Raw genomic sequence first — 14849 nt, 5'->3', positions numbered from 1 at the left:
CTTGGTTACCAGTTTATCCTTGACACTCCTCCTCATTTAACTATTGGTGTGGGTTTCCTTGCTAAACGTCATCTCGCAAATCTAACATTTTGTTTCTCTTCGGTGATTGTCCCTCTATAACCTTGGTTGGTACGAAGATGTTAAACTCTTATGGCAGGTAAAATCCAGCAATTATTTTTATTTTCTAGATAACAGACATTTTACATTCTCGTCTTTGCCGTGTATTCTACGCCATTCCCAGGGGAGATAATCTCCTCGTGTATAGTCATGATGCCAGAGGAAAACTTTGAATAACGAATAATAGTCCATGAAACGGCTAGTTGTCTAGTAGAACCCTTTATGTGTGTTTAATGTTTTGTAAATAGGATCAAAATGCTATTTCGTCGAAATAAAATTCTGTTTTATTTTCGTTCACTGTGTGTTCCGAAAAACTGAATAACCCGCGGATTTGAAATTAAGTATTCTTTACGATGTATAAAAGAACAACAGTTAAATATTTTTTCTCAAATTTAAGCTGGCGCCATTGTTTTAGTATCTTCTGTGGAGCAATATCAGTAGTTGAAATTCTATTAGGCCCGTTACGTTGTCATAACTCCGTCAAAATTTACGTTTATCGCAAATTGTTTTTAAAATAGAGGATTTTTTATCTATTTTGTGGTCTTTCCGTCTCTGCAATGGTGGTGTTGTAAGGAATGACTATTTGGAATCAAATATTTCAAGTATAAATTGTTTTCGTAAGTATTGTAATGTTTTATATCAGACTGTGTTACTATAATATCGAATATTCAGTAAAAACCTGTTTCTATATTGAAATAATATTAACCGGAGTATGGTATATCGACTGAAAGACAATACATCACAATATCCTTATTTACAAAATGATTATTATTTACCAGATTCTTGTAAATGTAGTTGAAGTTGTTAATAAACTAATATTTTGCTGAAACGCAAGCATAATTTCTCCTCCTGTTTAAAGTACTGTGGAATGAAAATCGATTATTCCACTCGAAAAATTACGACATTTAAAACAAAAATGTCATCAATGAAAAAAAATCTCCAAACTTCTCCAGAAGTTGAAAGGCAAACATTCAAAGTAGGAAGACTTGGTCAAATGAACTTTCAGAGCGAAAAATAGTTCAAATTAAAGGTGATAAAAACAGATTTTAAATATGCTATTTTTGTGTTGATATTTGTTTATTGTGGTGCACTTTATGATTTCCAACAAAAAATACAGGTTGTATTTGACGTAATTTCCATAAAATGTGCTTAAAACGAAGTCCACAACGACCCTTGTCTAGAACGATCGCATCGCTTATCGCCCCTGATATCACCAGGTGGCCGTAGATTCGTGACGTCATCTGAGACCAACAGCTGTGACAAGAGCCGGGAAACTCAATGGGGCAGTGTTGCGGTATTGGCGATTATAGATATTTAAAACAGTCGCGCTACGTGTAGTTGCTATATTGAATAGTGGAAATGAATCCGTATATAATATATAATCTATAACATACAATGATATAGTAAAAACGATAGCTTACTCATTCTTATCGTCATATTCTGGGCTATAAAATTGTTATGTTCAGTACAATGTATGTTAAGGATATTCAACACCATTAAATGAAAATTTTTAACTACTCATGGGATTTTCCTCAAATTTGGCACACAGATTATGTGAGTTAGTTTAAGCAAAATTATCAAATAAAATTCAGTTCAGCGGTACTATTTTTCCCGCCATTTGCTTAAATATGGTTTCCATAGAAACACAACAGAAAATAGGTGTATGTGGACATTTATTGACATGCAAGGAATAGTTTTTTTCACAAAGAATTTACTTGAACAGTAACGTAATCATCAATATTGTTCTAATTTTTAAATCTATTGAAAAATTTCATTAGTAACCATTCATAATTGGCCTTGACAACAGGAAATATCCCTAGCAACCACAAAAATACACATAAAACTGATAATTATTAGTAAATAAAAACAAACTAATAATTGTTTTTTTGTTAAAAAGTAATTAGAAATGTTGATATCAGCTAGACAGATAAAGCAAATATTGAAAAATGTGGGTTATCTTTCACATTTATCCTTAGCAACAAACTTTATCCTTAGCAACCCCCCTAAAATACACACCAAATGCTATATCTTGCTTTATAACATCCTTTCAATGCTCACACATTGGATAAAAAGTCAGTTTTATTGACAACATCAACATATTTTTTAGGAAAATAGCAAAAAAGGGTAATTTGCCTTATACATGTATCTTAGCAACACGTACATGTTATCCTTACCGACAAAAAAATATCCAACATTATTACCAAATGAAACTTCTATTGTGTTTATAATTTTTGATCAAAAGTTATTTATACTGATTGCATTTGAAAGTCGATACCGAAAATGGAGAGAAAAAAGGTAATTACCGTGTATATGTACCTTGGCAACACATTTTATCCTTAGCAACCACATAAAAACAGTCATTAAAGTATCATTGTCACCAAATTAAACATTAGCTAAGCTTACAATTTTTTATCAAAAGGCATTTAGATTGTTAAAATTTAAAATTAGAAGTTAGCTTTCATATACATGTGAAGTTAGTAGCATACATTTTCCTTAGCAACCAGAAAAAATAAACAACAAAAAATTGTATTTATTGCCATACAAAAGCACAATCATGCTCATATTTTGATCCAAAATCAATGACACAGACAACCCAAAGAAAATGATAATAGAAATAGTAAATATGTTTTAACCATAAACATGTGTTTTAGCAACAAAAATTCTCCTTAGCAACCACAAAAAAGTTCTTTTTTTGCCATATAATATAAGTCTTAGCTGTGCTAAGCTAACAATTATGATTAAATTTTAACCATTGACAGAGTAAGGAAATCAGAGTTAGAATAAAACGTTATAACACATTCGATCCTTATTAAACTAAAAATATACAATTGACATAATTTCCATAGTAAATTTCTTATATATATTGTTCATATTCCTCATTACACTACATGTACATTTACTCATATTTCCTCATTACACTACATGTACATTACTCATATTCCTCATTACACTATGTGTACAATAAGCTATATGTACAATACTCATATTCCTAATTACGCTACATGTACATTACTCATATTCCTAATTACACTATGTGTACATTACCCATATTCCTCATTACACTATGTGTACATTACCCATATTCCTCATTACACTATGTGTACAATACTCATATTCCTCATTACACTACATGTACATTACTCATATTCCTCATTACACTATGTGTACATTACCCATATTACTCATTACACTATGTGTACATTACCCATATTCCTCATTACACTATGTGTACATTACCCATATTCCTTATTACACTATGTGTACAATACTCATATTCCTCATTACACTATGTGTACATTACCCATATTCCTTATTACATTACGTGTACACATACTCCTATTCCTCATTATGTTACAAATACTATGTTGTCCAATCCTGAATCCTTTGATGCCAGATTGGTATACTGCTATTTGAAAATTCTTGACCATTCTGTAACATCTTGGCTATTTACCACTACTTATAAGATACTTTAACTTTGAAAAGAATTTGATTTAAGCTTGACCTTTGCCTTAAATAGGCGTTATCTTTGGTAATTGCAGCTTTAGCCTGCGGTTTGGAAAAGCCTTAGAAGGAGAATGACAGACACAGCACTTTACATGTGGGGATACCAATAAGTTCATTCTGTAAAATAAGCATTGACCTTGTCAACCACACTTTTTGATTTGGTAACCCGTACCTTTCCGCTTTCAGAAACCTCTGAGAATAAATCCGAAATGCCAGAGAAAGAATCCCGCTTAAAGCCAGTTTTAAGTGGGACAATGATAGTCCACTAGCAGCTATCTTGTCCAGCATACATATACCAAAGAGTTTACTTAAAGATGCTCCACCGCTGACAAATGGTAAATTTTAACTATCAAAAACAGGAGCAGACGATTTAATATTTTTCTTCAGTTACAAAAGTTACTTACTTTACACCATTACCACCATTGAACAGTTTGTGAGCTTCTAATTTTATTTCAAGTTAAAAAACATGAAATATAATTAATTGCATCCCAAAAAAAATCCATGTTACTATATCCTATATGGAATGAAGTACTGATTGCGCATGCACCAAAGGCGAAATAATTATTCTATATTATTGTTTGTGTTAATTAGACATATATATACACGATTAAACACCAATTATTGTACGAATGGTGAATATCATTTATGCTCTGTCGGCGGTGGAGCATCTTTAAAAGCCATTTGACACCGTGTACGTGTGTGTCACTGACTCAGGTTCAAGGGGGTTGCGCTTGACTTTTGTCTGTAACTTAAAACTCAAAACATAGACTTTAAAGTTAAACCAACAAAAAGAAATATAACTTTACAAGAAAATGGACCCAAATTACAATGAAACTACATGCTACATGCACATACATGTACATATAATGCATATTTATAAAAAAAAAAAAAAAAAAAAACCCGCCATCCTTCATACCCTATCCAAAACCCTATCATACCGCGATAAACGTGCCCCTATCCCGCCTTATGTACGTACTGCACACCTCTATATTTCCTATTTGAAGCTTAATCCTTCAGAACACCTCACAGAAAGGGCTAGACTTATGTATTTTCTTAAAGATCTATAATGAGTTTTACGGATGTGTACGAAATAAAAAATGTAACATGTACAGTAGTAACAATACACGCACGGCCGATAAAAAAGACGGGACACAAAACACAGAAACTAGATACAATGACCTAATATGGATGACATGTACTCGTGGACAAGATACACATGTAATAGTTCAACTAACACAGGACCATGAAACAACATATATTTCTTATAAAACACAAATCACTTACAAGACCGCTTCATTTATATTTTCTAACCGTGCGGAGTTTTTGGAAATAAGAAACCTGTCGACCTTAGTAAATTTTAAAAGTATACGCACAGACCACAGCACACAAGATAGCCTATTGACCATCATGAGACGATCTAGGGGTCTAAATAAAAAAATCGGTAAAACTCGCATTCTACATAAATATACGCAAGTGTACTATGTAGAATATAACAGGAAATTAATGAGTACTAAAATCGGCCAAATTTGCGAGCATTGTGGTGTTTTTGGGGGTTCGGGGGAGACCCTGATAAAGATATTACAATTGAGAATGACTGAGATATGAGTTTCACGATGTATTTTGATGATTTTGCGAGGGCTTAAGGCGAGAGATTTTGTTTTTTTGGGGTCCTTAGGTCTCCTCCGAGAAGGAAAAATATTACTAAATGTATTTACGATTGCTGAGATGAGTTTTTACGATGTATTTTGATGACTTTAGAGCGTTCTTAACATGGTAATTTTTCGAATTTAAATTCCTGCAATTAAATAATGATAACTGTGAATGTCGTCATATCATTATGCAACCCTGCTCGATCTGAACTAGTCCCGCTAAACCTGCCTATATTATTAGGCTTCCCCCCCCCCCCCTATATATTAGGCAAAAAAATAATTAATTAAAAAAGCCTGATAATATAGGCAGGTTTAGCGGACTAGATCTGAACATACCGGTTTCACACCACCGGTACATTGTTGTGTAACCCAAAATAAATATGAAAATCCCTAAAATGAAGTATGGAAAATGTGCAGAAGGACCTCTTTTATTTTTAATGCGCATTTTGAGAACATTTCAGTCGACGAAAATGGGGGGCAAAAAGACACAACTTATAAATTATTGATTTTTTTCTTTTAATCTGCATGTATTTTTCATGTCTCCGTATGTTTGTAACAGATAATTTTTCTATTAAAACGTAGGTCTAAAGAGGTGGGCCCCAATAATTGTCCATTTTCGCTACGATCTTATTTCGCACATAAAATTACCAGTAGATTCTATGTATATCAAAACTCCTCGGTTAATTTTATGTGTAAACTATAAATTACATACATGCACAGTCGTATTACTCCAGGGTGGACTGAATAGGAAAGAACAACTTATTCATTCGCGTGGTTTAACCCCTGGCACACCATAAGCCACATGACATATATACCCGCGACATTAATGACATCATTATTTACATGTAGTGACGTCATTTCATAGGTTATGACGTCAATAATGTGTCATTATGTAGGAGATAAATCACGCTACCCAATAAGTCGAAATATAACATGTTTTTCTCCGTGTGAATTTCCGTAAGTACTAAGACATGCAGGGGCGGATTTAGGTTTTGAGGTTAGAGGGGCGTGGGACAAAGCAAATCAGGCGAGGGGTCTGGGGGCCGCCTAGGCCCCCAGAAGCTCTCGAATAAATGGTGCAAAATCCTGCATTCTGAGGATTTCATGAACACATTTTCCAGAAAATAATTGAAGCTATTTAAGGATGTTTATTTATGGTTTTCGTGTCAAGTGTCATATTTTTTATTTGAAGTTTTTATTTATTTTTTTTTTACTTACAGAATTGCAATATCAAAATCTTAATATTTATATGGACATAAAGCGAAGAAGGGCGGGGGTCTGGGGGCCGCCTAGGCCCCCAGAAGCCCTCGAATAAATGTACACTTTTTCCAAAAAATAATTGAAGCCATGTAAAAATGTTCGTTTATTATTTTTGATGTCTAATGTCATATTTTGAATACAAAGTTACAGAATTGCACTGCCTAAAATCTGAATATCTATTCATAGAGGCACGAAGCAAAGAAAAGGATGGGGGTCTGGGGGGGCCGCCTAGAACGAATATACGTACCCCCCCGGCCTACTATGTCTTTAGGCCGAGTACGAATTGGTCCCTATGTATCGTAGTGGAGCACTGCCTCCGAAAATCACTCGGGCACAGTTTTTCATACTTTTTTGAAGGTTTTGAAGTAAATAGGGAACAATTGTAGCTCTAAAGAAGACACCATTTTCAGTCTAAAAAGTCTTTTGAGCTACAATATTGCAGCTAGGGGTCGCCTATCGAAGGTTTTTTATAGAACTAATGAAAGTGTATGTGAACTTTTTTTAACGATATAAGCTTTTACTTTTATACATTATCTCTCAGATTAGATAATTCATTTTCCCTAACTTACACAATCTTCATAATTCGTGTATTGGACAATGAAAGAAAAGTAGGCTAGTGGTCTTGTCTATGGCCATACGGTGCCAGGAACCATTGATATCATCCTGTTTTTCTAATAGGGAGCCTTTTGTCATGTGCATTAATTTTTTAACATCGTTTGCCTATCTTATAACATTATCATTAAGATATGTTTTTATTGAAACAAAAAAGGAAGGCATCTGGCCATGGGGTGCACCTAGACCCTAGAAGCTCTCATTCTCTGTCGCATTCCACTTTTTTCTTTACAAACATTTTCTTAGGACAAATAAAAGGCTTCTAGAAGCATTCGGCGTCAGTATTGATCTTGTAACTGGCGTTTTGAAAGTACGCACACATTTGTGAATTGATAGTAGGATTTAATACAGGACTTTAATGCTGATTCAAAAATGTGTAATATATCATTTACAACCTGGAAAACGAAGGGCATGACATATAGTCAACCAACGAAGGGTTTTTTTTAAAAATACTTTTTTTGAAGGTTTTGAAGTAATAGGGAACAATTGTAGCTCTCTAAAGAAGACACGAATTTTTTCTAAAAGTCTTTTGAGCTACAATATTGCAGCTAGGGGTCCCACCTAGTCGAAGGTTTTTTATAGATACTAATGAAAGTGTATGTGAACTTTTTTAACGATATAAGCTTTTACTTTTATACATTTTCTCTCAGATTAGATAATTCATTTTCCCTAACTTACACAAATCTTTTCATAATTCGTTTTTATTGGACAATCTCTCCTAAAGGGGGGCTAGTGGTCTTGTCTATGGCGCCTACGGTGCCAGGAACCATTGCATATCATCCTGTTTTCTAATAGGGAGCCTTTTGTCATGTGCATTAATTTTTTTAACATCGTTTGCCTATCTTATAACAATTATCTTCGTTTAAGATATGTTTTTTTATTGAAACAAAAAAGGAAGGCATCTGGCCATGGGGTGCACCCAGACCCTAGAAGGCTCTCATTTTCTCTGTCGCATTCCATTTTTTCTTTTATACAAAACATTTTTATTAGGACAAATAAAAGGCTTCTAGAAGCATTCGGCGTCAGTATTGATCTTGTAAATCTGGCGTTTTTTGAAAGTTCGCACACATTTGTGAATTGATAGTCCAAATCGGTATTTAATACAGGACTTTAATGCTGATTCAAAAATGTGTAATATATCATTTATTCATTTAAACCTGGAAAAAACGAAGGGCATGACATATAATGTCAACCAGCGAAGACTCATGGCCAGCTACAATTCCTTTATCCTTCCTCCCCTCCCCCTCCCCCTTTTCTTTTATTGCTAAGGATATCGAGATATAACCTGTCAATATTGAATATTAATGACAATAAATTATCTAATATATCTGGGATATTTATCGGGTTCATATTTTTTTTTTTCCTCCTCCTAAATACTTGAAGGGATTTACATTGTACCTTTTAAGCGATGGAGATAATAAAACCTTAACTTACACGAAAAAAAAAAATTTCTATAATTATTCCATTGCGCCTGGATACAAGTCCTGTCCTCATGCATCCTATGTACCACCTCGAATACATTTAGATTTTAAAATGATAACTCACCTCTACGTGTCCCTCCTCCTAGGAATCCTCCCCTGGAGCTTTCTCCTTCTCCTACTCCTCCTCCTCTTTCCTACCTCCTTCCTCCATCAAGTGTATCCTCATCCTCCCTCATCAGTGGTCTCCTCCTCCTCCTTCCTCCTGTGTCTCCATCCTCCCTGCCTCCTTCCTCTCCTCCCTCTAGTGGCCCCCCGCTCTCCCAGTGCCCTACCCCCAGTGTCCATCTTCACCATCATCCAGTCCCTATGGGTGTCCCTTCTGTCCTCATCCCTCCTCCTTCCTTCCTCCGTGTGTCTCTACCTACCATCTTATAGTGTCCCTCAGCTGTCTCGTGCCTTACTTCTCCTCCCTCTTCAAAACTCGCTACTCACACCTTCTCGTTCTTCCTCACTCTCTACCTTCTCCTTGTCCATCTAGTGTCTCCTTTCGTAGTGCCTCCGCCAGCCCAGTGCCCTCCTCATTCCCCTTACTTCAAACATACTAATACAACTTTCTTCCTCGTCTACTCGGTCTTCATCCCCCTCAAACTCACTCCCTACTCTCCTAACTCTTCTTCTCCTCTCACTCTCCTGTGTCTCCTTCCTCCTCCCTGTGTTCTCCCTCACCAGTTCCTCATCCACCTGTCCTCCCTGGTGTCCTTCCCTTTCCTCACTGTGTCTACCCTACTCAGGTGTCTCCTCTTCCATCTTCTCATCCCTCCAGTTGCTCTCTCTCCTCCTTCCTCTCCTCTCTCCACCAGGTGTCTTCCTCGCTCCTCCTCCTCAAGTTCCTCATCCTCCATCTCCTGTGAGCTCACAGAGTCCTCCTCGCGCTGACCTCCTTCCAGCCTCCGTCCTCTACCTCCTCCCTCCTACATTGTCCCTCCCTTGTCTCCTTCCTCCTTCGTTGGTCGTCCACGCTTGTCTCCTTTCGCCTTCTCTCCTTGTCCTGTGTCCTCCTCATCTCTGTACTGTGTCTCCTCTTCTGTCCTCCCTCCCTTCCTCCTCCTCTGCGCCCCCAGTGTCTCCCCCTCCTCCTACTTCTACCCGTGTCCTTCACCTGTCTTCCTTCCTCCTCCTCCTCCTGCAGTGTCCTCCTACTCTCCTCCTCCTCATCCTCCTCCTCCTCCTCCTCCTTCTCCTCATCCTCAACCTCCTCCTCCGTAGTACCCCTCCTCCTCCTCCTCAACGTGTCTCCTCCTCCTCCTCTCATGTCCTCATCCTCCCTCCGTGTCATCCCCTCAGTGTCTCCTCTCCTCCATCCCTCCTTCCTTATCTCCTCCACACAGTGTCTCCTCCTCATCCTCCTCTCCACACTTCTCCTCCAGTGTCCTCCTCCTCCTCTCCTCCTCCTCCAGCGTCCTGTCTTCTCCTCCTCCAGTGTCTCCTCCTCCTCCTCCTCCTCCTCCTTCCAGTCATCCTCCTCATCTCCTCCTCCTCCTCCTCCAGTGTCTCCTCCTCCTCTCACCACCTGTCTCCTCCGTCCTCCTCCTCCAGTGTCTCCTCCTCCTCCTCCAGGTCCAGTGTCTCCTCCTCCTCCTCCAGTGTCTCCATCCTCCTCCTCCTCCTCCTCCTCCTCCAGTGTCTCCTCCTCCCTCTCCTCTCCAGTGTCTTCCTCCTCCTCCTCCTCCTCCAGTGTCCTCCTCCTCCTTCCTCCAGTGTCTCCTCCTCCTCCTCCTCCTCACGTGTCCTCCTCCTCCTCCTGTCTCCTCCTCCTCCTCAGTGTCTCCTCCTCCTCCTGTCCTCCTCCTCCTCCTGTCCTCCTCCTCCTCCTCCTCTCCAGTGTCTCCTCCTCCTCTCCTCCAGTGTTCTCCTCCTCCCCAGTCCTCTTCCTCCTCCAGTGGTTCTCCTCCTCCTTCCTCTCCTCCCAGTGTCTCCTCCTCCTCCTCCTCCTGTGATCTCCTCCTCCTCCTCCAGTGTCTCCCTCTCCTCCTCCTTCTCCTCCCTCCAGTGTCCTCCTCCTCCTCCCATCCAGTGTCTCCTCCTCCTCCTCCAGTGTCTCCTCCTCCTCCTCCCTAGTGTCTCCTCCTCCTCCCTCCTCTCTCCTCCTCCTCCTCCAGTCCTCCACCTCCTCATCCTCCTCCTCCTCCAGTGTCTCCTCCTCCTCCTCCTCCTCCAGTGTCTCCTCCTCCTCCTCCTCCAGTGTCCTCCTCCTCCTCCTCCAGTGTCTCCTCCAGTGTCTCCTCCTCCTCCTCCTCCAGTGTCTCCTCCTCCTGTCCTCCATGTTCTCCTCCTCCTCCCTCCAGTGTCTCCTCCTCCTCCCTCCTCCTCCTCCTCCAGTGTCTCCTCCTCCTCTCCTTCCTCTTTCCCTCTCCTCCAGTGTCTCCTCCTATCCTCCCTCCTCCTCCTCCTCCACCAGTGTCCTCCTCCTCCTCCTCCTCCCTCCTCCAGTGTCTCTCCATCCTCCTCCTCCTCCTCCTCCAAGTGTCTCACTCCATCTCCTCCAGTCCTCCTCCTTCTCCAGTGTCTCCCTCCTCCTCCTCCTCCTCCTCTCCTCCTGTCTCCTCCTCCTTCCAGTGCTCTCCTCCTCCACTCCTCCAGGTCTGCTCCTCCTCTTCCTCCGAGTGTCTCCTCTCCTCCTTCCTCCTCCTCCTCCTCCATTCTCCTCCAGTCACCCTCCTCCTACTCCTCCCTCCTCCTCCTCCTTCTCCAGTGTTCCTCCTCCTCCTCCCTCCTCCTCCTCCTCCTCCTCCTCCTCCTCCTTCACCTCCTCCTCCTCCTCACTTCCTCCTCTCCTTCCCTCTCCTTCCTCCTCCCTCACCCCTCCTTTCCTCTACTTCCTCCTCCTCCTCACATCCTCTGTCCTCCTCCTCCTCCTCCTCCTCCTCTCCTCCAGTGTCTCCTCCTCCTCCATCCTCCTCCTCCTCCTCCTCCTCCTCCAGTCCTCCTCGTCTCCTCCTCCTCCTCCTCCTCCAGTGTCTCCTCCTCCTCCTCCTCCTCCTCCAGTGTCTCCTCCTCCTCCTCCAGTGTCTCCTCCTCCTCCTCTTCTCCAGTGTCTCCTCCTCCTCTTCCTCCCAGTGTCTCCTCCTCCTCTTCCTCCAGTGTCTCCTCCTCCTCCTCCAGTGTCTCCCTCCTCCTCAGTCCTCCAGTGTCTCCTCCTCCTCCTCCTTCTCAGTGTCTCCTCCTCCTCTCCTCCAGTGTCACCTCCTCCTCCTCTCCTCCTCCTCCTCCAGTGTCTCTCCTCCTCCTCCTCTTCCTCCAGTGTCTCCTCCTCCTCCTCCTCCTTCCTCCAGTGTCTCCTCCTCCTCTTCCTCCTCAGTGTTTCTCCTCCTCCTCCTCCACCTCCTCCTCCACCTCCTCCTCCAGTCCTCCTCCTCCTCCTCCTCCTCTAGTGTCTCCTCCTCCTCCTTCCTCCTTCAGTGTCTCCTCCTCCTCCCAGTACCCTCCTCCTCCTCCTCCTCCTCCATCCTCCTCCTCCTCCTTCTTCTCCTCCTCCTTCTTCTCCTCCCATTCTTCTCCTCCTCCAACCTCCTTCTCCTCTTCATCCTCCTCCCTGTCTCCACCTCCTCTCCTCTCTTCCCCCTCCTCCTCCTACCCCCTCCTTCCTTACCTCCTCCTCCTCCACCTTCCCCCTCCTCTTTCAACGTCTCCGCCTCCTCATCACCCTCCTTCTCCTCCTCTTCCTTCTCCACTTCCTCCTTCAACTCTGCCTCCTCCTCCTCCGCCTCCTACCCCGTTTTCCTGTTTTTGTTTGGTATGTTGTATCTCAGTAGCTCTAGAAATATAAAAAAAATCGTTAGCATATTTAAACCTAACAGAGGGTGTCAGAACCCCTTCCAAAATGCGTGGTTATTTAAACCGCCAACAGCCTGATACATTCTGACACGTCTGTTCAAAGACACAACGACGTTTGATTTCGATGTGATGTGACTTTTTAATGCACTTCACACGACTGAAGGGCTTAAAATGAAATGTATCCGTTGTCTTGAGTAATGATACTTTCTAAAAAGAAATTTGCTATAAAATTTAAGATGATAGTAGATCTTTCAGCAGAATACGAAAATTCAAGGTTGTTTCCTGTGGATGAGATCAGGGATCAGACGACCTTGTCTATCTACAATAAAAAGAATAAACGACTTCTACAAGTAAAGTATTTACAGTATCCTCGGTTCGACATTTTATTTATTATGATGCATTATCAAATGTTTTAGATTTATCATAGACATTTTAGTGGAATGCTACAGTTGAAGACTTCTGCTGGAACGTTGTATAAGTTTCCAAAAAAAGACTACTGCCCATGTCAAGGTGGCAACTGGAAGAAAGTAGCCAACGAAGCTAGATCAGTTATTATCATTGTATAAAAGTCGAGACATATTCCACATGGAAGGTACTAAAATAGTTTATAAGAGACGCCGTCATAAATGGTATACATGTATCTCAATTCCATTGTACAAAAAAACTTACTGTACAAAGAAGTTTCTAAATTTTAAGCGAGACATTCATTTTAATGGCGTTCCTCGGTTAATGGCGATTCTATTGTATAAAATATAAAGCTCATTGCACAAGGAAGTAACTAAAATAGTTTATACAAGACATTGGTATAAATATTTCTCCGTTGTGGCGTAAAAAAACGAAGCGTATTGCACAAGGTAGTGACTACAATAGGTTATACAAGACATTAAAGATGCTCCACCGTCGACAGAGCATAAATGATATTCATCATTTGAACAATAATTGGTGTTTAATCGTGTATATATATGCCTTATTAACACAAAAAAAAAAAAAATAACATAAAATAATTTATTTCGCCTTTGGTGCATGCGCAATCATTACTTCATTTCCATATAAGATATAGTGCCACGGATTTTTTTCGGGATGCAATTAATTATTTTTCATATTGTTAACTTGAAGTAAAATTAGAAGCTCAAACTTTTCATTGGTAGTAATGGTGTAAAGTAAGTAACTTTTGTAACTGAAGAAAATTACTAAATCGTCCTGGTCCTGTTTTTTGATAGTGAAAAAATACCATTTTGTCAGCGGTGGAGCATCTTTAATATATTGTTTTCTCAGTTACTGGCGATTCAATTGCATATATTTACATTCTGAGTATTTCGTCACTATATGAATCAAACAACTGACAAAAACAAAAACACTATAAATACACTATGAATACACCGATTCTCGTGCATCGATCAGCTGATTTCAAACAATGCGCCAGTTTCATATCAATAAAAAATAGTCCCCCACAATTTTTTAATGTATAATCTTTATTATTATTTTTTCTGGCTTTTTTGTCACCTCTCTCATTGGTCAAAAAATATTCCACGTGATCACCGATAAAAAACCATATTGCACAATTTTTCGGAAGTAGTTTATAGAAATAGTATATTGCACGGTTATTTTAGACAACGTTATCATCTACGTTGCAGAAACGATTCGTGTTCCAGGTGCTTTGAAACAAACGCTTTGATGACCTGAGTTAAAAATGTGACTGACGACGTTGATTACTTCCATGTCTTCTCTGCAGGTAGGGCGTTAGAATTGTACGTGCTGCCCCTATTGCATGATCGTAAAAGGCGACTAAATTTAGGATCTTATCTTTTCTCTTCTTCCTAACTGATTATCTTTCCTAATGCTTCCCTTGGCACCGCCCTCACTTTTGGCCTTGAGTTGAGCGTTCGCCCTGTAAGGAAGGCTCTGGCCCTGGCCGAGACACAGCAAAGTCTATAAAAGTGGTAGTTTCTGCTCCTGCTTAGCGCTCAGCATACAGGGAGTAGGACGACTGGTTCGCCCGTTGTCAGTATAATGTGACCGGGTGGGGTGTGTTGCTTGGTGTCTTCGGCGGCATGCTTCAGTGATATAACACTATAAAAAGGGCAACAGTTCCACTATACAAGAAGACACCACATGAATATACTGCAGTCTTCCAAAACACGCACCTCGCACAACATACACGCAACACACCACATACATGGGAGGCCGTCCTTACATGACCATAGCTGTTGATAGGACGTTAATTAATCAAACAAACAAACAAACAAAAATCCATGTCTTCTGATGACTACAGTTTAAACTTGAAAATTTTTCAACATAAACACGGTAAGAGTGTAGAAAATAATCGAATAACATTCATGAAGCATCTGGAGCCATTGAATAGTGGATACGTTTGATGTTTATTTTTTAAAATTCCACCTGGGCTAGTAACAACATTAATATATTAGTCCTAGGCCAATCCTACTGTATGTAT

The sequence above is a fragment of the Argopecten irradians genome, chromosome 7 (assembly GCF_041381155.1).
Source record: "Argopecten irradians isolate NY chromosome 7, Ai_NY, whole genome shotgun sequence".
In the NCBI taxonomy this organism is placed as follows: domain Eukaryota; kingdom Metazoa; phylum Mollusca; class Bivalvia; order Pectinida; family Pectinidae; genus Argopecten; species Argopecten irradians.
Note: the sequence above shows the minus strand (reverse complement) of the source record.